We start from the raw sequence: 27,610 nt of genomic DNA on the forward strand, positions 1-27,610 counted from the left end.
GCGGAGCAGAATACATTGACTTGTAATGAAATTACCCAACAACCTTCAATGTGGAGAGGACGTCTTTGGGACGTGGGTCGGATTATAATTTATCTGATTGATCAGAACCAGGACGGGATCACGTATAAGTAGGTCATCACTAGGATGTTTTGTAAAAATATGGAGCCCATGGAGAGGGGGCCCCAGTTTAGTTTGGCCTTTTACATCAATATTATTAGCCTGCACAAGGACCCCCCATCTGTACAGGTCAAGGGTCCACCGTAGAGATAGCACAAGGTCCATGTAACTGGACCTTACGAGGGATGGACCCAATCCTAGAGGTAGACTGAGGTACTGCATTGTTATGAAAGAAGGAGGTGTCTATTTAGCCGGAAGAAGTCATATTAAACATCAGACCTATCCAGCAAGAATACTGGGGCGTGTCCTCACACTGCTGTGCTCTTAGCTCTCTGTATTGTACTGCTCCACAGTCACCCTGCTCACACTGCCTATGGTAATGTTTAGCCATAAACCTGCTAGAGTTTCTACTCAGACCAGGAAGCGAAGGCTGTGCGGCAGTTCATTGCCGCAAGCACAGAGCACAGCAGTGTGAGGACACACCCCTATGCCCTACAAGATAAGAGGCTACAATCCTGGAATATAATATTCCAGGATTGTGGAAATCCATTTCTACAGCCCTGCTGCTACTAACATTACACACAAAGGAATGAATACACATCTCTCCAGGGTCAACTGAGCACAGCAGTGTGAGGAAATGCCCCTGGCGTCCTTGGAGAATTTCCAGTCTTGGATTATAAATCCCCATTTTACAGTCCTGCTGCTAATGAAATACACAAAGGTATGAATAGACATCTCTCCAGGGACAATATCTAACACTGCCTGCAGAGAGCACAGAGCACAGAAGTGTGAGGAAATGCCCTTCGTGCACTTGGAGAAGATATCGTCATTGAATATAAATCCATAAATCACAGTCCTGCTGCTACTAACAACAAAGATATGATTACACGGATCTCTAGAGATAATACCTAACCCTGTCTGCAAAGAGCAGAGCACAGCAGTGTGAGGACACACCCCTGCGCTCTACCAGAGGCTACAGTATATTAATCAATTTTGCACAATCCTGCTTCTACTAACAACACACACACAGAGGTCTAATCATACACATCTCTCCTAGGACAATACAGGCTGCAGTCTATAGGGTCAAAACTTCCCCTAAACTTTACTTTGGGACCCCATTTCTGTTATGTACATTAGTCTGCAGACCATAGGGGTATAAAAGTGCAACCCAGCAGTGGCAGGGGGGTAAATATCCCCCCCCCATATGACCACCCCCTGTGGTCCCATTTAATGACAGCTGGACTGTCATGCTGATATCATATGTGCTGTATAGGAGAATCTTGTGTGTAAGGAGCTGACCACTAGGGGCAGTGTTGCACAGCAGTCAATGGGTAATATACTGTGTATAATCTATATTGGAGCTCCCCGAATAACGTGGATTTATACCATGGGGGGAGGGGGGGGGGGCGTTTTGGGCAAAGTTCACACTAGAATGAAAATTTGTAAGAAACTAGAATGAAAACAGGTCACATACTAAAACTAAATGGACTATCCCTTTAAATCGGTTCTCCTGTGATTGGATGAGAGACTTCTGCATATTTCATGAGGTCGATGTGAATTCAATGTCCGCTTTAATAAAAGATCACGGAGCTGATTGCGTCTGACGATAATTAATCTTACAAGACGCCAGGATTAGGCAGCCGGGGTGCACACATTTAATTCATCTAAATTATTAAGTACGGTAAATAATTCAGCGCCAGGATCCGTCCCGCTATATGTACGCCCCCCCCCTCCGCTAATCACACGGAGCACGCTCATGCATCATCAGCCTCAATACCAAGTCTACGAGCGCAAATTAGAGGGACGACTGCGGCCAGATGTCTGAGGAACAAACGTCACCAGAACTCACAGGGGATTGTGCTACCTCACCGCAGGGTGACATCACCTACACAGTACACATGCTACACACACCATACATCCTATATAGTAACATGGAGGGTGCCGCTATAACCTGGGGATCTCCTGTATATAATGATATATGTACAGCTGGTATAACCTGGGGATCTCCTGTATATAATGATATATGTACAGCCGGTATAACTTGGGTATCTCCTGTATATAATGATATATGTACAGCCGGTATAACCTGGGTATTTCCTGTGTATAATGATATATGTACAGCTGGTATAACCTGGGAATCTCCTGTATATAATGATATATGTACAGCTGGTATAACCTGGGGATCTCCTGTATATAATGATATATGTACAGCCGGTATAACCTGGGAATCTCCTGTATATAATGATATATGTACAGCCGGTATAACCTGGGGATCTCCTGTATATAATGATATATGTACAGCTGGTATAACCTGGGGATCTCCTGTATATAATGATATATGTACAGCTGGTATAACCTGGGGATCTCCTGTATATAATGATATATGTACAGCCGGTATAACCTGGGGATCTCCTGTATATAATGATATATGTACAGCCGGTATAACCTGGGGATCTCCTGTATATAATGATATATGTACAGCCGGTATAACCTGGGGATCTCCTGTATATAATGATATATGTACAGCCGCTATAACCTGGGGATCTCCTGTATATAATGATATATGTACAGCCGGTATAACCTGGGGATCTCCTGTATATAATGATATATGTACAGCCGGTATAACCTGGGGATCTCCTGTATATAATGATATATGTACAGCCGGTATAACCTGGGGATCTCCTGTATATAATGATATATGTACAGCCGCTATAACCTGGGGATCTCCTGTATATAATGATATATGTACAGCCGGTATAACCTGGGGATCTCCTGTATATAATGATATATGTACAGCCGGTATAACCTGGGGATCTCCTGTATATAATGATATATGTACAGCCGGTATAACCTGGGCATCTCCTGTATATAATGATATATGTACAGCTGGTATAACCTGGGGATCCCCTGTATATAATGATATATGTACAGCTGGTATAACCTGGGGATCTCCTGTATATAATGATATATGTACAGCCGGTATAACCTGGGGATCTCCTGTATATAATGATATATGTACAGCCGGTATAACCTGGGGATCTCCTGTATATAATGATATATGTACAGCCGGTATAACCTGGGGATCTCCTGTATATAATGATATATGTACAGCTGGTATAACCTGGCGATGTCCTGTATATAATGATATATGTACAGCTGGTATAACCTGGCGATGTCCTGTATATAATGATATATGTACAGCCGCTATAACCTGGGGATCTCCTGTATATAATGATATATGTACAGCCGCTATAACCTGGGGATCTCCTGTATATAGTGATATATGTACAGCTGGTATAACCTGGGGATCTCCTGTATATAATGATATATGTACAGCCGGTATAACCTGGGCATCTCCTGTATATAATGATATATGTACAGCTGGTATAACCTGGGGATCTCCTGTATATAATGATATATGTACAGCTGGTATAACCTGGGCATCTCCTGTATATAATGATATATGTACAGCTGGTATAACCTGGGGATCCCCTGTATATAATGATATATGTAAAGCCGGTATAACCTGGGGATCTCCTGTATATAATGATATATGTACAGCCGGTATAACCTGGGGATCTCCTGTATATAATGATATATGTACAGCTGGTATAACCTGGGGATCTCCTGTATATAATGATATATGTACAGCCGGTATAACCTGGGGATCTCCTGTATATAATGATATATGTACAGCTGGTATAACCTGGGGATCTCCTGTATATAATGATATATGTACAGCCGGTATAACCTGGGGATCTCCTGTATATAATGATATATGTACAGCTGGTATAACCTGGGGATCTCCTGTATATAATGATATATGTACAGCCGGTATAACCTGGGGATCTCCTGTATATAATGATATATGTACAGCCGGTATAACCTGGGGATCTCCTGTATATAATGATATATGTACAGCCGGTATAACCTGGGGATCTCCTGTATATAATGATATATGTACAGCTGGTTGAATGTGCAGTGCTATACGTTGTAGTTTTTATACTCCTGCATTCACAAGTCATTTGGCTTCAGAGCTGTAATCTCCCAGCATCCCCTGCTTGTTTGGTCTAATAGTGATGTATTTTCCCATATGTTGGTGATACGACATCCTGTGTCCTGCAGAGCGGATGGCACATATGGCAGCAGGTGGCAGATGCTATGGTGGCAGTTGCTATGGTTGCAGATGCTATGGTGGCAGTTGCTATGGTGGCAGATGCTATGGTGGCAGTTGCTATGGTGGCAGATGCTATGGTGGCAGATGCTATGGTGGCAGTTGTTATGGTGACAGATGCTATGGTGGCAGATGCTATGGTGGCAGATGCTATGGTGGCAGTTGCTATGGTTGCAGATGCTATGGTGGCAGATGCTATGGTGGCAGATGCTATGGTGGCAGTTGTTATGGTGACAGATGCTATGGTGGCAGATGCTAGGGTGGCAGATGCTAGGGTGGCAGTTGCTAGGGTGGCAGTTGCTATGGTGGCAGTTGCTAGGGTGGCAGTTGCTACGGTGGCAGATGCTACGGTGGCAGATGCTATGGTGGTAGTTGCTATGGTGGCAGGCCTGGCAGCGCAGGGCTTACAGATGGAGCTGCTGCCAATCATCTCCTGTGTGTGTGCTCGCAGCGTCCGCTGTCATTAGACGCCATTCAGTGTGTAATCACCACAAAGATAAATAACTCTCTGCCGTACATCGTCCGGCTCGCAGATGGCGGCCGCGCAGTGCGTAGGATACTCAGATTTTATGACTTCCAAAGGAAATGAATGTTTCTTTTACATCTATCATCAAAATCCATCCTGATAAACCAGGGACATTACTCATAGACCCAGGCACCGGGACTGTGGGATCTTCTTATGTTCATTATCCATGGACCCATGGCACTGTATGGCAGTATACTGTAGGTAGTGTGCACTGTATGGCAGTATACTGTAGGTAGTGTGCAGTGTATGGCAGTATACTGTAGGTAGTGTGCAGTGTATGGCAGTATACTGTAGGTAGTGTGCAGTGTATGGCAGTATATTGTAGGTAGTGCGCAGTGTATGGCAGTATACTGTAGGTAGTGTGCAGTGTATGGCAGTATATTGTAGGTAGTGTGCAGTGTATGGCAGTATATTGTAGGTAGTGTGCAGTGTATGGCAGTATATTGTAGGTAGTGCGCAGTGTATGGCAGTATACTGTAGGTAGTGTGCAGTGTATGGCAGTATACTGTAGGTAGTGTGCAGTGTATGGCAGTATACTGTAGGTAGTGTGCAGTGTATGGCAGTATACTGTAGGTAGTGTGCAGTGTATGGCAGTATATTGTAGGTAGTGTGCAGTGTATGGCAGTATATTGTAGGTAGTGCGCAGTGTATGGCAGTATACTGTAGGTAGTGTGCAGTGTATGGCAGTATATTGTAGGTAGTGTGCAGTGTATGGCAGTATACTGTAGGTAGTGTGCAGTGTATGGCAGTATACTGTAGGTAGTGCACAGTGTATGGCAGTATACTGTAGGTAGTGTGCAGTGTATGGCAGTATACTGTAGGTAGTGTGCAGTGTATGGCAGTATACTGTAGGTAGTGTGCACTGTATGGCAGTATACTGTAGGTAGTGCGCACTGTATGGCAGTATACTGTAGGTAGTGTGCAGTGTATGGCAGTATATTGTAGGTAGTGTGCACTGTATGGCAGTAAACTGTAGGTAGTGTGCAGTGTATGGCAGTATACTGTAGGTAGTGTGCAGTGTATGGCAGTATACTGTAGGTAGTGTGCAGTGTATGGCAGTATACTGTAGGTAGTGCGCAGTGTATGGCAGTATACTGTAGGTAGTGTGCAGTGTATGGCAGTATATTGTAGGTAGTGTGCAGTGTATGGCAGTATATTGTAGGTAGTGTGCACTGTATGGCAGTATACTGTAGGTAGTGTGCAGTGTATGGCAGTATATTGTAGGTAGTGTGCAGTGTATGGCAGTATACTGTAGGTAGTGCACAGTGTATGGCAGTATACTGTAGGTAGTGTGCACTGTATGGCAGTATACTGTAGGTAGTGTGCACTGTATGGCAGTATACTGTAGGTAGTGTGCAGTGTATGGCAGTGTACTGTAGGTAGTGTGCAGTGTATGGCAGTATACTGTAGGTAGTGTGCAGTGTATGGCAGTATATTGTAGGTAGTGCGCAGTGTATGGCAGTATATTGTAGGTAGTGTGCAGTGTATGGCAGTATACTGTAGGTAGTGTGCAGTGTATGGCAGTATACTGTAGGTAGTACGCACCGTATGGCAGTATATGGTAGGTAGTGTGCAGTGTATGGCAGTATACTGTAGGTAGTGTGCAGTGTATGGCAGTATATTGTAGGTAGTGCGCACTGTATGGCAGTATACTGTAGGTAGTGCACAGTGTATGGCAGTATACTGTAGGTAGTGCACACTGTATGGCAGTATACTGTAGGTAGTGTGCAGTGTATGGCAGTATACTGTAGGTAGTGAGCAGTGTATGGCAGTATATTGTAGGTAGTGCGCACTGTATGGCAGTATACTGTAGGTAGTGTGCAGTGTATGGCAGTATACTGTAGGTAGTGTGCAGTGTATGGCAGTATACTGTAGGTAGTGTGCACTGTATGGAAGTATACTGTAGGTACTGCGCACTGTATGGCAATATATTGTAGGTAGTGCACACTGTATGGCAGTATACTGTAGGTAGTGCACACTGTACGGCAGTATACTGTAGGTAGTGTGCAGTGTATGGCAGTATACTGTAGGTAGTGAGCAGTGTATGGCAGTATATTGTAGGTAGTGCGCACTGTATGGCAGTATACTGTAGGTAGTGTGCACTGTATGGCAGTATACTGTAGGTAGTGTGCAGTGTATGGCAGTATACTGTAGGTAGTGTGCAGTGTATGGCAGTATACTGTAGGTAGTGTGCAGTGTATGGCAGTATACTGTAGGTAGTGCGCACTGTATGGCAGTATATTGTAGGTAGTGTGCAGTGTATGGCAGTATACTGTAGGTAGTGTGCAGTGTATGGCAGTATACTGTAGGTAGTACGCACCGTATGGCAGTATATGGTAGGTAGTGTGCAGTGTATGGCAGTATACTGTAGGTAGTGTGCAGTGTATGGCAGTATATTGTAGGTAGTGCGCACTGTATGGCAGTATACTGTAGGTAGTGCGCAGTGTATGGCAGTATATTAAAGGTAGTGTGCAGTGTATGGCAGTATACTGTAGGTAGTGCGCACCGTATGGCAGTATATGGTAGGTAGTGTGCAGTGTATGGCAGTATACTGTAGGTAGTGTGCAGTGTATGGCAGTATATTGTAGGTAGTGCGCACTGTATGGCAGTATACTGTAGGTAGTGCACAGTGTATGGCAGTATACTGTAGGTAGTGCACACTGTATGGCAGTATACTGTAGGTAGTGTGCAGTGTATGGCAGTATACTGTAGGTAGTGAGCAGTGTATGGCAGTATATTGTAGGTAGTGCGCACTGTATGGCAGTATACTGTAGGTAGTGTGCAGTGTATGGCAGTATACTGTAGGTAGTGTGCAGTGTATGGCAGTATACTGTAGGTAGTGTGCACTGTATGGAAGTATACTGTAGGTACTGCGCACTGTATGGCAATATATTGTAGGTAGTGCACACTGTATGGCAGTATACTGTAGGTAGTGCACACTGTACGGCAGTATACTGTAGGTAGTGTGCAGTGTATGGCAGTATACTGTAGGTAGTGAGCAGTGTATGGCAGTATATTGTAGGTAGTGCGCACTGTATGGCAGTATACTGTAGGTAGTGTGCAGTGTATGGCAGTATACTGTAGGTAGTGTGCAGTGTATGGCAGTATACTGTAGGTAGTGTGCACTGTATGGAAGTATACTGTAGGTACTGCGCACTGTATGGCAATATATTGTAGGTAGTGCACACTGTACGGCAGTATACTGTAGGTAGTGTGCAGTGTATGGCAGTATACTGTAGGTAGTGAGCAGTGTATGGCAGTATATTGTAGGTAGTGCGCACTGTATGGCAGTATACTGTAGGTAGTGTGCACTGTATGGCAGTATACTGTAGGTAGTGCGCAGTGTATGGCAGTGTACTGTAGGTAGTGTGCAGTGTATGGCAGTATACTGTAGGTAGTGTGCAGTGTATGGCAGTATACTGTAGGTAGTGTGCAGTGTATGGCAGTATACTGTAGGTAGTGCGCAGTGTATGGCAGTATACTGTAGGTAGTGTGCAGTGTATGGCAGTATAATATGGTGAGATAATCGTCCTCCCAGCATCTGCCTCCTCTTCAGCCTCTTCCCATCTCCTTCCCCATCCAGATGTTTTCCGGATGTCCGCTTCCATTAGTGCGCGGCGTTGTCTTCCTGCAGCACAGGAGGCAGCGCTGGGATGAGACTTGTTATATGTGAGAGCAGCTGACAGCCGCCGTCATAGTCCAGGGGGGAACCTCGTAGCCCAGACATCATGTATTAAGATCAAATCTAGTGAGTGCGCTGCGACGTGGAGCGGAGCGACCAAGGGGAGAGGAAAACGTCCCATCAATATCCCACCGCAAGATCCCGGACCCTCCGAGGGACAAAACCAACCGCGCTCCTCCATTGTGCACCGGAGGGTAAATAAAGCTACAAAATGTTCGGAATGATCCGATCTCTCCGCAACACGGAAACGGGGCCGTTCATGGACACGTGACCATAGACCGTGCTTAATAGGGTCTCATCGCTGGGGACCCCTAGAATGTGGGACACAGGATAGGGAAGTAATGTCTCATCAATGGGAGTGAAAATACTGGGACCACCCTCATGATGGGGGATAACCATCTGTTTCCTGGGGGTGTACGACCACTAGGAGCAGGGCCGCATCTGCCATGAGGCGAGATGAAAATCCCGCTTCAGGCGGCAGATTGCGGGTCCCTGTAAAGGGCGGCGGTATTTGCCGCTCTAATGTGGGTGATTCGGGCGCCCGCTGCTGCCCGAATTGCCCACCAGCTAAATAAAACGCGCCTGTCTCTTTAAGAGACGGACGCGATTTATTAGCGGAGCGACGCAGCGCACCCGCAACGCACCCTGCCGGAGGTAAGTATAATTAAATGTGGCCAATAAGGGGGGATATAGGATTATATAGTTAATATAGCTGTGTAGGGGTGGGGAAGTTTTTCTATGTATTTATATATATCGGCCCATATTATTCCTTTTATCTGGGGGGGGGGGTGCTGTGCATTTTATATGGGGCCATAATCCTTTTATCTGGGAGGGGGGGGGGGGGTGCTGTGCATTAAAATATATATAAAATCTTATGTAAAAGGGTGGTATATATTAGTTATAGGATACAATAGGATACAACTTTGCATCGTGTAAACCAAATGTTGGGGGGGGGGGTCTGTATTAATAAATTGGGGGTGTTGTATATTGATTGGTGCTTAGCATGCTATAATTCCAGTAGAATGTATATATTATAGTGAAGGGATGTTTTATATGTGGGGAGAGTGACGTCCATTGCGTTGTGAGGGGTATATATTATTTAGGAGCGCAGTGTTGTTATCCAGGAGACTTTATACTGTAAGTGACTGTGGTATTTTTTGGGACGCCGGGTGGAGATGCTGCACGGAGCTGAAGATATCTGGCCGTGATACGTCATGGATTGGAGAACCCGGAATAAAGTCCTCCTGATGGAAGAGATTGTCATCTATAAGGTACTAGATGTCACTAATGACTCCCAGAACCTGTAGTCAGTCACACAGTGTCAGGGAGCTGTCTGTGGGGATGTTACTTGTTAGTAAAGTTTTCAGTATTTACTGAACAGGGAGCGGGGGGGGGGGGGCAGCATTTTAATATTCGCCTCAGGCAGCAAATATGCTAGAATCGGCCCTGACTAGGAGGATGAGCCTGTGATTTTAGGGGGTAGACCACTGGGATGCTCAGTGATATGGAGGATAAGGGACCCGTTAGCACTGGCGATCCAGTTTCTGGAACCCCCACTGGTCATGAGCAATGGGCCATAGGATGCGAGATAAGTGTCTGAACTATGGGGGTCTGACTGCTAGGACCACCTGTAGGATAGCATAGGGGGGGGGGGGGATAGGAAAAGGATAGGATGTGGGGGGGCAGACGGCTAGAATAGCCCACAAAATCTAGGATAAGTGTCTGATTATTCGGGGTCTAAACATTGGGACCCCCACTGGAGCCACAGGATAGGGATAAGTATCTGATCGGGGGTTGGACTGCTAGGACCACCCATAGGACAGGAGATAAGTGTGTTATTACTGGGAGGGGGGATGGACCACTAGTGATGATAAGAATGGGGGGCACAGGATTGTAGATAAGTGTCTGATTACTGGGGAGGGGGATAGGACTGCTAGGGCCCCCTACAGGATTTAGGATGTCTGATTAGTGGGGGTTTCAGACTGCAGAGACCTACAGAATAGAGGATACGCGTCTGATTACTGGGGGTCAAAACACTGGGTTATCTAATTAGGGCACATGGTAGGGGATACGTGTCTGATTCCTTGGAGGTTGGGCTGCTGACCACAGTGTGGGGGCAGACCCTAGTGGCTTGTAGTGCGGCTTAACACCAGCTTATGTGACAGGTGGATGGGTCCAAGAGTCCTGTTCATGCTCGTCAGTGCTGGTAGGGAGATGCAAGAAGAAGGGGGGGGGGCTGAAATATAGAAAAGGGGTCCCCTGGGGCACTCCTGGTGTGGTGGTTGATGGATCCCCAGGTAGATGGTGAAGGGGAGGCCCTGGATGTTAGTGGCAGTAGCCAGGGCTCACACTGGAGACACAGGTATCTTGAAATATCTCACAGTTTCTTTGGTGGCACACGGTACATAACATCAGCAGGTATCACGATAAAGCCGTCCTTCTTGCAGGAACACTGAAGGCGGTGGATTGTTTGGCAGTGGCGATAATTCCCTTGGCGCGAAGGAATTTAGGAGTACCTGAGCCTTGATCCAGTGGTCAGAGGGCTAGAATGGGGAGCCAGGTTGTCTCCGCTGCTTGGGCAACAATCTTTGTGCAGAGATGAATCTCTCTGACAAAAAGCAAAGAACTAACTTGGGATGACCTCCTACTTATAGAGTCTTGCAGAGTTTGTTCCAAAGCACGCTGATCTATCAACCAATCACCAGCCTGGATTCAGCAGGAAAGATAACAAATGTGGCAACATAACATAAACATCACATGTTAACCCTTCTGTAGAAGGCATAACGTACAGCCGGTGTTAACATTTGAGCAGTAGATTGCAGCATAGCAGGATAGCTATAACAACTATTACTTGTCAAACCAAGGGAATACCAGCCTTAAAGGTGAATAAAGTTTAAAGGTGACACGGGAGGAGGGGCCAAACCCTCTCCAGCCGACCAGCAAATTAACAGGAGATAAATTTAGCGACGAGCCGTCACTGACCTTGAGAATGGTGCATGGGGGTCACATGATAAGTGATTATTGATTACTGAGCGTTCAAACTGTGTGACTCTTATTGATCACAAGGATGGGGGGGGGGCACAGAATAAGTGTCTGATATCAGGGGGGCTGAACATTGGGACCCTCATTGATCACAAGAATAAATGAAATCTAGAAGCCAAAACCCTTCACAGACCTGAAACTTATCACAGCTGAGGATTTGTTTCAACCGCATCCATTAGCAGAAATTTCTCAAACCTTATGGTTTGTTACAATGTGTCAGTGCAGAAAAGATATACAGCAACAAAAAGTTAGATCGACTGGATGACTTAAAGATTCCATTTACTGACAGCAAACAGAGATCTTAAAGATGATGAAACACAGAAATGTATCTCACAGTCTCCTCAGTCATCGGAATCATCCCTGGGATCAGATGTGAATGTAGATTTATGTAAATTCCTGTCACTGTCACGCTCCTTGGTGACTGGGAGGCGATGCTCTGCGGAGACAGGATGCAGATTAATACGAAGGTTTCTATGTAGTGGACACAGAGGATACACAGCAGGGAGCACGTCCCCCCTCCCCAAATCTACATCCAATACACCAGGAACCAATGTAATGTCACCGACTATACACCGCAGCACAGAGGACTACAGCACAACCAATAGTAGTTATAGTCATATACATAGGGGGCAGTATTATAGTAGTTATATTCTTGTACATAGGGGGCAGTATTATAGTAGTTGTATTCTTGTACATAGGGAGCAGTATTATAGTAGTTATATTCTTGTACATAGGGAGCAGTATTATAGTAGTTATATTCTTGTACATAGGGGGCAGTATTATAGAAGTTATATTCTTGTACATAGGGGGCAGTATTATAGTAGTTGTATTCTTGTACATAGGGAGCAGTATTATAGTAGTTATATTCTTGTACATAGGGAGCAGTATTATAGTAGTTATATTCCTGTACATAGGGAGTAGTATTATAGTAGTTATATTCCTGTACATAGGGGCAGTATTATAGTAGTTATATTCCTGTACATAGGGGGCAGTATTATAGTAGTTATATTCTTGTACATAGGGGGCAGTATTATAGTAGTTATAGTCTTGTACATAGGGGGCAGTATTATAGTAGTTATATTCTTGTACATAGGGAGCAGCATTATAGTAGTTATATTCCTGTACATAGGGGGCAGTATTATAGTAGTTATATTCTTGTACATAGGGGGCAGTATTATAGTAGTTATATTCCTGTACATAGGGGGCAGTATTATAGTAGTTATATTCCTGTACATAGGGAGCAGAATTATAGTAGGTATATTCTTGTACATAGGGGGCAGTATTATAGTAGTTATATTCCTGTACATAGGGGGCAGTATTATAGTAGGTATATACTTGTACATAGGAGGCAGTATTATAGTTGTTATATTCTTGTACATAGGGGGCAGTATTATAGTAGTTATATTCTTGTACATAGGGGGCAGTGTTATAGTAGTTATATTCTTGTACATAGGAGGCAGTATTATAGTAGTTATATTCTTGTACATAGGAGGCAGTATTATAGTTGTTATATTCTTGTACATAGGGGGCAGTATTATAGTAGTTATATTCTTGTACATAGGGGGCAGTATTATAGTAGTTATATTCTTGTACATAGGGGGCAGTATTATAGTAGTTATATTCTTGTACATAGGGGGCAGTATTATAGTAGTTATATTCTTGTACATAGGGGGCAGTATTATAGTAGATATATTCTTGTACATAGGGGCAGTATTATAGTAGTTATATTCTTGTACATAGCCCCCTATTTATATTCTTGTACATAGGGGCAGTATTATAGTAGTTATATTCTTGTACATAGGGGGCAGTCTTATAGTAGTTATATTCCTGTACATAGGGGGCAGTATTATAGTAGTTATAGTCTTGTACATAGGGGGCAGTATTATAGTAGTTATATTCCTGTACATAGGGGGCAGTATTATAGTAGTTATATTCCTGTACATAGGGGGCAGTATTATAGTAGTTATAGTCTTGTACATAGGGGGCAGTATTATAGTAGTTATATTCTTGTACATAGAGTCAGTATTATAGTATTTATATTCTTGTACATAGGGGGCAGTATTATAGTAGTTATATTCTTGTACATAGGGGGCAGTATTATAGTAGTTATATTCTTGTACATAGAGTCAGTATTATAGTATTTATATTCTTGTACATAGGGGGCAGTCTTATAGTAGTTATATTCCTGTACATAGGGGGCAGTATTATAGTAGTTATAGTCTTGTACATAGGGGGCAGTATTATAGTAGTTATATTCTTGTACATAGGGGGCAGTATTATAGTAGTTATATTCCTGTACATAGGGGGCAGTATTATAGTAGTTATATTCCTGTACATAGGGGGCAGTATTATAGTAGTTATAGTCTTGTACATAGGGGGCAGTATTATAGTAGTTATATTCTTGTACATAGAGTCAGTATTATAGTATTTATATTCTTGTACATAGGGGGCAGTATTATAGTAGTTATATTCTTGTACATAGGGGGCAGTATTATAGTAGTTATATTCTTGTACATAGGGGGCAGTATTATAGTATTTATATTCTTGTACATAGGGGCAGTATTATAGTAGTTATATTCTTGTACATAGAGTCAGTATTATAGTAGTTATATTCTTGTACATAGGGGGCAGTATTATAGTAGTTATATTCCTGTACATAGGGGGCAGTATTATAGTAGTTATATTCTTGTACATAGGAGGCAGTATTATAGTTGTTATATTCTTGTACATAGGGGGCAGTATTATAGTAGTTATATTCTTGTACATAGGGGGCAGTATTATAGTAGTTATATTCCTGTACATAGGGGGCAGTATTATAGTAGTTATATTCTTGTACATAGGAGGCAGTATTATAGTAGTTATATTCTTGTACATAGGGGGCGGTATTATAGTAGTTATATTCTTGTACATAGGGGGCAGTATTATAGCAGTTATATTCCTGTACATAGGGGGCAGTATTATAGTAGTTATATTCTTGTACATAGGGGCAGTATTATAGTAGTTATATTCCTGTACATAGGGAGCAGTATTATAGCAGTTATATTCTTGTACATAGGGGGCAGTATTATAGCAGTTATATTCCTGTACATAGGGGGCAGTATTATAGTAGTTATATTCTTGTACATAGGGGGCAGTATTATAGTAGTTATATTCTTGTACATAGGGGGCAGTATTATAGTAGTTATATTCCTGTACATAGGGGGCAGTATTATAGTAGTTATATTCCTGTACATAGGGGGCAGTATTATAGTAGTTATATTCTTGTACATAGGGGGCAGTATTATAGTAGTTATATTCTTGTACATAGGGGGCAGTATTATAGTAGTTCTATTCTTGTACATAGGGGACAGTATTATAGTAGTTATATTCCTGTACATAGGGGGCAGTATTATAGTAGTTATATTCTTGTACATAGGGGGCAGTATTATAGTAGTTATATTCCTGTACATAGGGGGCAGTATTATAGTAGTTATATTCTTGTACATAGGGGGCAGTATTATAGTAGTTATATTCTTGTACATAGGGGGCAGTATTATAGTAGTTATATTCTTGTACATAGGGGCAGTATTATAGTAGTTAATACAGCTATAATACTACCCCCTATATACATGTATATAAATACTGTAATACTTCATATCTGCGGATGTTCGGGATCAGTAATGCTTCCGTTCCTTGGTGACGGGATATATCACTGCAGGTATGAGTCCTGTGTAATAAATCATAGATGTTGTGGTAGCGGTGACTCTCTCCTGGTTACTGAGATGGATGACGGACATCTGCGGAGGTGACGGTACGGTGCAGACCATGTGGCGGTGGATTGTACTTGGGGATTTCAAAGAACTGGAGAGACAAATTCTGCAGATTTTCACAGATGGCGGAGAACGGACGACCTGAGAAGACTTCACGTAGACATCTACAGGACACAGTCGGGAGCCGCAACGTCAGAACTCCATCGTGAAAAAAGAAAGCTTCCACAGCAGCACAGAGGATTTCAGGAGATGGCTATGCTGAGGGGCTAGAGGGGAAATAGTGAGCTCCCCAGCAGCACAGAGTATTTCAGGAGAGGAGTGGGTTAATCTTTGGATGCTGGAACGCAGGGCTCCGTAAATAAATCCCATACATCGCTCCTATGTCTCCTCACGCATCGTCCCGCAATCATCCCGTAAGCGATTGCTCTGAATAAATTGCATTTAAATTTACAGCAATTTCCCTGCAGAACGAGGAAGATGGAAATGTCAGCGTAAACTTTCCACAACTCTTCTCCTAGTTCTGCTCTGGTAATTAGGAGCCTCGGCTCGTTAGCGCCCCGCAGTGCATTCTGGGATTGACAACACCGGAAAAACGCGGATTTTTGGATGAAGTATGGCATGGCGGCTAATCCTCCCACCATGCACCAAGAGATGATAAATTGCTGGAGCAGAACAATCCTGCAAAACTGACCTATATCTGATACTCCAGTCACATCCAAAGCTGCGTCCAAATTTCAACCTCGACAATTTACTTTAGACAGCTATTCCCCCTGACACCTCATTCTACCTGCACCCTCCTGACAGATTCCAAGTAGTAATTCACTCTGCCTGACTGCAGCTTTGGATGTGACCAGAGCATACATCACGGAAGGTCCATAGAAACAATGTATACACGTATGTATCTATATACCTGTACATAGATGTGTATGGGGGAAGGGGGGGGGGTGCGAGTCCTCGACCCCGAAATGCTACATAAGATAAATCTCAGATGGATGGAGAGGACTGGAGGGCAGAGAGGAGCCGGAGAGTCACAGACGGATATCACAATAATTAGGGGGTCCGAGGCATCTATCAAAGTCACCCCCAGAGGGGGAGATGGAAGGATCGTACTAAATCAGAAAATAAAACCTTATTAAAGGGAACGCCGTTACATTGTAGCAAACCTCCTGCGAGAGGTTTATAAGAGTGAAACGGAGTTGATGTGTGAATACAGTCTAAGAACGAACATAATATATTCCATTGATTCTGTTAGAAAAAACTGATGTATAACTGCAGGTGTGAATTCACCCAAACACAACCGGTCATTCCTCAGCAGAACAAGGGGGGCGACTCTCTGGAGTGTTACATCCCTTTAAGTAGTGCAGCTGTTCCATATGGGGTGACCCCCGGCCCTCTCCTCCTGTACCTGAGACAGAACCATCCACGGACCTTTTAATTCCAAGATCTTTGCTTGCTGTCAGTGAATGGAAACAATGGGGCTTATTTACCAAGGGTCCGCGGATCGCATTTTTCGGGATTTGCGCCACTGTGACAGGTATTTAGAAGGGGATTGTGTAGCATGCGATTAGATTTTGGGGCAGCTGCACTGCTTTCATGCAACGAAAATCGGAGGACGGGCCGCCGGAAGATCAGACCGATTCAGACTGAGCACGGGATTTGAGATTAAAATTGTGTCGCAAGAGAATGAACTTACAAGCACCGGGAAGAAGAAGGTGAACTCCTGGGACCTGAGCGGGGAAGTGTCACATGCCGGATATTGGGTGCACGATCTAAGTGAATCACAGCACAGGGCATTATACAATTATACAATGCACTTTCGGGAACTCTGAGGGACCAGGTAAACGTGCCCCTATGTCTGTCTATTTAAAGCGACGCCTCATCTGGTGGATAGATACACATATAGATATGAGATAGATGGATAATTCTGTGTGTCTTTATAGTCGCTGTGTTGGTATAAATCTTGATGTATAGTCCTCCTGCAGGATATATATATACACTGTGTATACACTTCTTCTCCCCAGTACTATGATGGAGGCTGCGGATCAGGATATATATATATATACTGTGTATACACTTCTTCTCCCCAGTACTATGATGGAGGCTGCGGATCAGGATATATATATATACACTGTGTATACACTTCTTCTCCCCAGTACTATGATGGAGGCTGCGGATCAGGATATATATATATACACTGTGTATACACTTCTTCTCCCCAGTACTATGATGGAGGCTGCGGATCAGGATATATATATATATATACACTGTGTATACACTTCTTCTCCCCAGTACTATGATGGAGGCTGCGGATCAGGATATATATATATACACTGTGTATATACTTCTTCTCCCCAGTACTATGATGGAGGCTGCGGATCAGGATATATATATATATACACTGTGTATACACTTCTTCTCCCCAGTGCTATGATGGAGGCTGCGGATCAGGATATATATATATACACTGTGTATACACTTCTTCTCCCCAGTACTATGATGGAGGCTGCGGATCAGGATATATATATATATATACACTGTGTATACACTTCTTCTCCCCAGTGCTATGATGGAGGCTGCGGATCAGGATATATATATATACACTGTGTATACCCTTCTTCTCCCCAGTACTATGATGGATGCTGCGGATCAGGATATATATATATACACTGTGTATACACTTCTTCTCCCCAGTACTATGATGGAGGCTGCGGATCAGGATATATATATATACTGTATATACACTTCTTCTCCCCAGTACTATGATGGAGGCTGCGGATCAGGATATATATATATACACTGTGTATACACTTCTTCTCCCCAGTACTATGATGGAGGCTGCGGATCAGGATATATATATATACACTGTGTATACACTTCTTCTCCCCAGTACTATGATGGAGGCTGCGGATCAGGATATATATATATATACACTGTGTATACACTTCTTCTCCCCAGTACTATGATGGAGGCTGCGGATCAGGATATATATATATATACACTGTGTATACACTTCTTCTCCCCAGTACTATGATGGAGGCTGCGGATCAGGATATATATATATACACTGTGTATACACTTCTTCTCCCCAGTGCTATGATGGAGGCTGCAGATCAGGATATATATATATACACTGTGTATACACTTCTTCTCCCCAGTACTATGATGGAGGCTGCGGGTCAGGATATATATATATACACTGTGTATACACTTCTTCTCCCCAGTACTATGATGGAGGCTGCGGATCAGGATATATATATATACACTGTATAAACACTTCTTCTCCCCAGTGCTATGATGGATGCTGCGGATCAGGATATGGTGGCACAGGAGATGCTCAGGGACGTGTAAGTAGAATCCACAGGCGGCCGCATCCATAATATCCGCAGCTTAACCCTTCATCCACCGCTGGACATTAGTACCTCTACCTGATGGATGACACAATTACCTGACTGTCCTCCAGGAGGAATCACAGGCAGACATTTCTCTGACTCTCCCATCCATCTACACACAGAAATCCCCGGGATCATCTCCATGGTCCAGTACAGGCGGCGTAATGCTAACACCCTGACACCCTGGATATTGGGACACCCGCCACCGGGTGCAGGACCTGCACATGGTCTGGGTGTCACTGCAGGACCTTCTCTACTTCTGCATTGTGGATAAAAAACACCTATTGCTGACACCTCGAAAGAATTATCAGAAAAACAGAAATAAAGAGACCAGTAGATATATATTTGATAAATTACAGGATAGATAGATATGAGATAGATAGATAGGAGATAGATAGATAGATAGATAGATAGATAGATAGATAGATAGATATGAGATAGATAGATAGGAGATAGATAGATAGATAGATAGATAGATAGATAGGAGATAGATAGATAGATATGAGATAGATAGATAGATAGGAGATAGATAGATATGAGATAGATAGATAGGAGATAGATAGATATGAGATAGATAGATAGATAGATAGATAGATAGGAGATAGATAGATAGATATGAGATAGATAGATAGATAGATAGGAGATAGATAGATATGAGATAGATAGATAGGAGATAGATAGATAGATAGATAGATAGATAGATAGATAGGAGATAGATAGATAGATAGGAGATAGATAGATAGATAGATAGATAGATAGATAGATAGATAGATAGATATGAGATAGATAGATGGATAGATAGATAGATAGATAGATAGATAGATAGATAGATAGATATGAGATAGATAGATGGATAGATAGATAGATAGATAGATAGATAGATATGAGATAGATAGATGGATAGATAGATAGATAGATATGAGATAGATAGATAGATAGATAGATATGAGATAGATAGATAGGAGATAGATAGATAGATAGATAGATAGGAGATAGATAGATAGATATGAGATAGATAGATAGATAGGAGATAGATAGATATGAGATAGATAGATAGGAGATAGATAGATATGAGATAGATAGATAGATAGATAGATAGATAGATAGATAGGAGATAGATAGATAGATATGAGATAGATAGATAGATAGATAGATAGGAGATAGATAGATATGAGATAGATAGATAGGAGATAGATAGATAGATAGATAGATAGATAGATAGATAGGAGATAGATAGATAGATAGGAGATAGATAGATAGATAGATAGATAGATAGATAGATATGAGATAGATAGATGGATAGATAGATAGATAGATAGATAGATAGATAGATAGATAGATAGATAGATATGAGATAGATAGATGGATAGATAGATAGATAGATAGATAGATAGATATGAGATAGATAGATGGATAGATAGATAGATAGATATGAGATAGATAGATAGATAGATAGATAGATAGATAGATATGAGATAGATAGATAGATAGATAGATGGATAGATATGAGATAGATAGATAGATAGATAGATAGATAGGAGATAGATAGATAGATAGATAGATAGATAGATATGAGATAGATAGATAGATAGATATGAGATAGATATATTGGGCCAGATGTATCACTTATCTGCGCGTAAGTGTAGTTGTTGCACCAGAATTATCACAAGTTACAACCATCTGTGATGAGTTGAGTTCCTGCCTCTTATTAATCACTTTACTTTAGGCGCAGTTTCGGCGCAATGTTAGATTCGGGCACTTACATGTCATCCTGCTACAAGCTCCTCTCTGCTTCTCCCACAGCCCAGAATGAAGATAACACTCACAGCAGCACCCAGGTGTGTGACACCCTGCACCCAGTGACCTCCTCAGCAGCACCCAGGTGTGTGACACCCAGCACCCAGTGACCTCCTCAGCAGTGGCTTCTCCTGGAGGGGATCCCCAGTGCTGGTCTCCTGCTGCACCCCTGTAATTCTGCAAAGTTCTTTTCTCTCTTGCTCTGACCTCAGGATTCTGCAGAATGTTTTGTAAATAGAAGGTGATGAACTGTAAGTAGAGTCTGCAGCTCGTGTATGTAGTGTATCTATGTGTACTAGTGTCTGCAGTGTACGTAATGTCTGTATTATCTGTACTAGTGTCTGCAGTGTATGTAGTGTGTGTATTATCTGTACTAGTGTCTGCAGTGTATGTAATGTCTGTATTATCTGTACTAGTGTCTGCAGTGTATGTAATGTCTGTATTATCTGTACTAGTGTCTGCAGTGTATGTAATGTCTGTATTATCTGTACTAGTGTCTGCAGTGTATGTAATGTCTGTATTATCTGTACTAGTGTCTGCAGCTCGTGTATGTAGTGTATCTATGTGTACTAGTGTCTGCAGTGTATGTAATGTCTGTATTATCTGTACTAGTGTCTGCAGTGTATGTAATGTCTGTATTATCTGTACTAGTGTCTGCAGTGTATGTAATGTCTGTATTATCTGTACTAGTGTCTGTAGTGTATGTAATGTCTGTATTATCTGTACTAGTGTCTGTAGTGTATGTAATGTCTGTATGATCTGTACTAGTGTCTGCAGTGTATATAATGTCTGTATTATCTGTACTAGTGTCTGCAGTGTATGTAGTGTCTGTATTATCTGTACTAGTGTCTGCAGTGTATGTAATGTCTGTATTATCTGTACTAGTGTCTGCAGTGTATGTAATGTGTGTATTATCTGTACTAGTGTCTGCAGTGTATGTAGTGTCTGTATTATCTGTACTAGTGTCTGCAGCTCGTGTATGTAGTGTATCTATGTGTACTAGTGTCTGCAGTGTACGTAATGTCTGTATTATCTGTACTAGTGTCTGCAGTGTATGTAGTGTGTGTATTATCTGTACTAGTGTCTGCAGTGTATGTAATGTCTGTATTATCTGTACTAGTGTCTGCAGCTCGTGTATGTAGTGTATCTATGTGTACTAGTGTCTGCAGTGTACGTAATGTCTGTATTATCTGTACTAGTGTCTTCAGTGTATGTAATGTCTGTATTATCTGTACTAGTGTCTGCAGTGTATGTAATGTCTGTATTATCTGTACTAGTGTCTGTAGTGTATGTAATGTCTGTATGATCTGTACTAGTGTCTGCAGTGTATGTAATGTCTGTATTATCTGTACTAGTGTCTGTAGTGTATGTAATGTCTGTATGATCTGTACTAGTGTCTGCAGTGTATGTAATGTCTGTATTATCTGTACTAGTGTCTGCAGTGTATGTAATGTCTGTATTATCTGTACTAGTGTCTGTAGTGTATGTAATGTCTGTATGATCTGTACTAGTGTCTGCAGTGTATGTAATGTCTGTATTATCTGTACTAGTGTCTGCAGTGTATGCAGTGTCTGTATTATCTGTACTAGTGTCTGTAGTGTATGTAATGTCTGTATTATCTGTACTAGTGTCTGTAGTGTATGTAATGTCTGTATTATATGATGTACTAGTGTCTGCAGTGTATGTAATGTCTGTATGATCTGTACTAGTGTCTGCAGTGTATCTAATGTATCTATTATCTGTTCTAGTGTCGGCAGTGTATGTAATGTCTGTATTATATGATGTACTAGTGTCTGTAGTGTATGTAATGTCTGTACTAGTGTCTGCAGTGTATGTAATGTATCAATTATCTGTTCTAGTGTCTGCAGTGTATGTAATGTATCTATTATCTGTACTAGTGTCTGCAGTGTATGTAATGTCTGTATTATCTGTACTAGTGTCTGCAGTGTATGTAGTGTGTGTATTATCTGTACTGGTGTCTGCAGTGTATGTAATGTCTGTATTATCTGTACTAGTGTCTGCAGTGTATGTAATGTCTGTATTATCTGTACTAGTGTCTGCAGTGTATGTAATGTCTGTATTATCTGTACTATTGTCTGCAGTGTATGTAATGTCTGTATTATCTGTACTAGTGTCTGCAGTGTATGTAATGTCTGTATTATCTGTACTAGTGTCTGCAGTGTATGTAATGTCTGTATTATATGTACTAGTGTCTGCAGAGTATCTCATGTCTGTATTATCTGTACTAGTGTCTGCAGTGTATGTAATGTCTGTATTATATGTACTAGTGCCTGCAGTGTATGTAGTGTGTGTAGTATCTGTACTAGTGTCTGCAGTGTATGTAGTGTGTGTATTATCTGTACTAGTGTCTGCAGTGTATGTAATGTCTGTATTATCTGTACTATTGTCTGCAGTGTATGTAATGTCTGTATTATCTGTACTAGTGTCTGCAGTGTATGTAATGTCTGTATTATCTGTACTAGTGTCTGCAGTGTATGTAATGTCTGTATTATCTGTACTATTGTCTGCAGAGTATCTAATGTATCTATTATCTGTTCTAGTTTGTGCAGTGTATCTAATGTATCTATTATCTGTACTAGTGTCTGCAGTGTATGTAGTGTCTGTATTATCTGTACTAGTGTCTGCAGTGTATGTAATGTCTGTATTATATGTTCCAGTGTCTGCAGTGTATGTAATGTCTGTATTATCTGTACTAGTGTCTGCAGTGTATCTAATGTATCTATTATATGTTCTAGTGTCTGGCTGAGCTTTGCTGCTAGAAATGAGCTGTTCTGCACAGGGGCTCAGTGCTTTCTTCTCAGATAATGCCACCTTCGGGCTGGAGTGTTTTTGCGCTCGTTTTTGCGCCTAAATGAAAACATTTCAAGTGATGAATATCATTAGGCGCAGCAAAACATCTGGATTGGTAGGATAGATGAGGGAAAGCTGCTTATTTTTCCTGCGCGGCTAGTTTGGCGTTTAGTCGCCAAAATGGTGCAAAAACGGTGCGCCTGAATGAAAAGGCACAAAAACAACAGAAAAAACGAGTGATACATGTGGCCCAATGTGTATAATACCCGGACGCCCCCTGCTATACTGCGTGGCACATATACCCAGTATATACCCCTCATGCAGTGTGCGTTGCGGTGAGGTGTTAGTCGCTGGCTCCTCTCTCCAGTCGTGGTGTGAATAATGTAGCAGAGCTCAGGCGCTTCGCTTCATGTGTAGCAGAGTCTTTGCTGTGTTAAGCAGAAGCTCCGCCAGTAAATCAATAGATGGGAATATTGCGGTGATCTCTCAGCGCGGACCCCTCCTCACAGACCCCCGGCCTTTCATCCCTTACACAACACAGCAAATCGCTTTCTTGGGATTTCTACCTCACGGCTCATGGATACTTAACTCTTTTCTGTCTGGGAAGAAGCAGTGCTGAAGCTTAAAGGGGCAGCCAGTGTTATGTATTATCCCTGGTGAGATGTAGCGTGGCTTCACACTGCTGTGCTCTGTGCTCTCTGCATTATCCCTGGTGAGATGTGTAATCCTAACGTTGTGTATGTTATTAGTAGCAGCAGGACTGTGATGTGACATATGGAATAATATTCCAGGAATCTGCAGTGTAGCGTGGCCTCACACTGCTGTGCTCTGTGCTCTCTGCAGCCAGTGTTATGTAATGTCCCTGGAGAGATGTGTAATCAGACCTCACACTGCTGTGCTCTGTGCTCCCTGCAGCCAGTGTTATGTATTATCCCTTAATCTGTTTATTATTAGTTGCAGCAGATCTTTCAGGATTGTGCACTGAGGGTGTTTCCTCACACTGCTGTGCTCTGTGCTCCCTGCAGGCAGTGATATGCATTGTCCTTGGAGATATCGGAAATTTTACAATTGTTTATGTTGTTAGTAGCAGCATGATTGTGAAAAAAAGCAATTATATTCCAGGATTTCACACTAAGAGCATTTCCCAACACTGCTGTGCTCTCTGCAGCCAGTATAAGTTGCAGCCTAGAGAGCTTTGTAATCATACATTTGTTTACATTGTTAGTAGCAGCAGGACTGTGAAAAATGGATTTATATTCCAGGATTGTGCATTGATGTCCTGGCACTGCTTTGCTCTCTGCAGACAATGTTAGTTATTGTCCCTAGAGAGATGTGTAATCATACATTTGTGTATGTTGTTAGTAGCAGCAGGACTGTAAAAATGCATTTTTATTCCAAGATTGGATTGGATGTGCACTGGGGATGTGTCCTTACACTGCTGTGCTCTGTGCTTTGAGCTTTTACTTAGAGCAGAGGGGAGTGGCCATGCAGACGCTCAATGCAAAAATGAATCATTCACAGTACGTTTGCACCTTCATGTACTCTACCCAGCCTGCAGAGGGAGCACAAGAGTCTAGAAACGATACAGACAACATGCTCCGCCCCCCAGTTTCCATGCTTTACACTACAGCTCGGCTTGTTTTAATTCTATGCCAAGTCTAGACACAGAATAAGCAGGAAGATGCAACATGGAGAGGCAAATGTCATAGTTATCAGTCAACACAATCACTAATTAGGTAATGGCTATTAAATTGGTCCAGGGGAGGAGTTTTAATTCATGGGAGGGGCTTACATTTAGGGGAAGAACCTGGAAACTGAGAAAGAAGGGGAAATATTTGACCCAAATCACTGAGAAACAAAAAATGATTTTTGTTGGAGGGAGGGGCATAATTCCATCAGCTGAATAAGCATAAAGTAAGACTCCGCCCCCGAGGATCTCTCTTACATCTAACACAGTAGAAAACTTTTACCTGGAGCATTTATGTAACATTTCTTACTATTTGCTATATATTTTGTGTATAGATAATGCTACATCATGTTGCTGTACTTGACATTGTCTTACATCTTACCCACAATGCACTTGGCTCACATCGTGTATTCCTCCTATGGACTCGACTTCAGTGAAATTGCCACTTTCTAGGGATATCATTATCTCTCAGTTCCTACTGAGGTCAGGCCCTGTGGCGGTGCAGATAACAAAGAAATTGGAACGGGGATGTTACGCGCCGATAAATTAAATGACACAGGAATCAATAAGAGACTTTTTTAAAAAATCCTGCGACGGTCTGCGGGGAGCCTCTGCGGAAAATCCTGGGGGACGGCTATTTAATGAAACGCATCCGAGATACACGAGATGCCTATAAAACGCAGAGAGCGTGAGACTGCAGAGACTCAGCTATAGTGCCTTAAAGGTAAAGTCTTTGCATGAAGTCTGAAGTGTGAAATTTAAAGGGGAGGTTCATATTTAAAGGACAACTCATATTAATACACAAGATACATTATGTGATTTGTAGCTACATGGAAAATACATTTGCTAAGTCTAAGTCTTATGGCAACTTCTCTCTTAAAGGGGATGGTCAAAACTGCTACATTGCCATTATATAAATGCCATGTAGATCTGTGTATGTACACCTTTGATATATGTTGTTAGTAGCAGCAGAACTGTGACATATGGAATAATATTCCAGTATTGTAGCTTCTAAAAGAAAACTGGAGGTGTGTCCTCACACTGCTGTGCTCTCTGCAGCCATCCCTGCATAGATGTATAATAATGCATTTATGTAAGTTGCTAATAGTAGCAGAAGGACAATACAATATAGTTTTAATTTCCAGGATTGCAGCTTCTGCAACTAAGCTGGGTGAATGTTCTCACACTGCTGTGCTCTGTGCTCTTTACAGCGAGTTTAAGGTAGTGTCCCCAGAGAGATGTGTAATTATAACATTGCGCATGTTCTTAGTAGCAGCATAACTGTGAAACAATGGAATAATATTCCAGCATTGTAGTTTCTACATGTAAACTTGGGGCATGTCCTCACACTGCTGTGCTTTGAGCTCTCTGCAGCCATTGTTCATTGTTGTCCTGGAAAGTATATAATATAAGTATTATATATATGAAATCATAAATGTGTGTACGTTGCTGGTAGCAGAAGGACTATAAAATATGGATTTATATTCTAGTATTGTAGCTTCTACAACTAAATTGGGGGGCGTGTCCTCACACAGCTGTGATCTGAGCTCTCTGCAGCCATTGTTGGTTGTTATCCTCGAAAGATACATAATCATAAATTTGTCTATGTTGCTGGTAGCAGCAGGACTATAAAATATAGATTTATATTCCAGTATTCATTACAACTGAACTGGGGACATTTCCTCACACTGCTGTGCTCTGTGCAGCCTGGTCGGTTTATAATCATATATATGTAGTTAGAAGCAGCAGGACTGTGTAAAATGGAATAATATTCCAGTATTGTTGCTTCTACAACTAAACTGGGGGCACGTCCTCACACTGCTGTGCTCTGAGCTGTTCCACAGACTCTTAACTATACGTTGAGTAAATCTGAATCAGTTTTTTGTTTGAATACTACAGCAGTCACTCAAAGTAGAGGGAAAGGACTGTATAGCAGTTTAGTGTAAAGAGCACAGAGCACAGCAGTGTGAGGATACACTCTCATTGAACTTGGAGAAGCTACAATCCTGGAACACTTCACAGTCCTGCTGCTACTAATTATACAGCTCTCCAGGACCACTCTGTGTAATCAGAGAGCTGGCGGTTACTGTACCATGACATATTCTCATGCAATACTTGTGGTTTCTCGCCCTACACTCTGTATTACCGCTAAGTCCTTGCTTTCCCTCAAAATTGCTGAGTAATTTACACTCTAATTGGTAACGAGATTGCAAATTACAACCGGCAGCCATAATGAAAACCTGCTGTAATTACAAGGAGATAATAAAATCAAATCGTTATATTCAGCTAAATTAATTATGTATTTAAAGAGACCCCGCAGCAGCTTTTCCTCCATTGTGAAGACGTTGCAGTGCATCATGGGGGATTGTGATTTTGCATAAATTAAAATAAAATAAATGAATATCAAATAACAACAAGGGCTGACCCTGATATACACAGAATTAGTAAAAAGTGGGGGTCTCTATGCTGAGATGTCAACCAACCATGAGAAAGGGGGTCCCATGTAGTCTAGGCAGACATAGGATCCCCTATTCCTGTGACCAGTGGGACTCTATGGTCAGACACTCATCTACAGGAAATGGGTCTTGATTTTGGGACAACATCTTTAAATATGGTGTAAAAGACCCCCAACTGTG

General features: G+C 42.1%; 1 protein-coding gene across 4 annotated transcripts in view; it reads right to left on the minus strand.

Moving 5' to 3' along the window:
* LOC140134610 (G protein-activated inward rectifier potassium channel 4-like) overlaps nucleotides 1-27,610 on the minus strand; it is an 89,784-nt gene that overhangs the window by 21,290 nt on the left and 40,884 nt on the right. The gene's annotated exons all lie outside the window — the stretch shown is intronic.

Source organism: Engystomops pustulosus, chromosome 6 (genome assembly GCF_040894005.1).
Source record: "Engystomops pustulosus chromosome 6, aEngPut4.maternal, whole genome shotgun sequence".
NCBI lineage: Eukaryota > Metazoa > Chordata > Amphibia > Anura > Leptodactylidae > Engystomops > Engystomops pustulosus.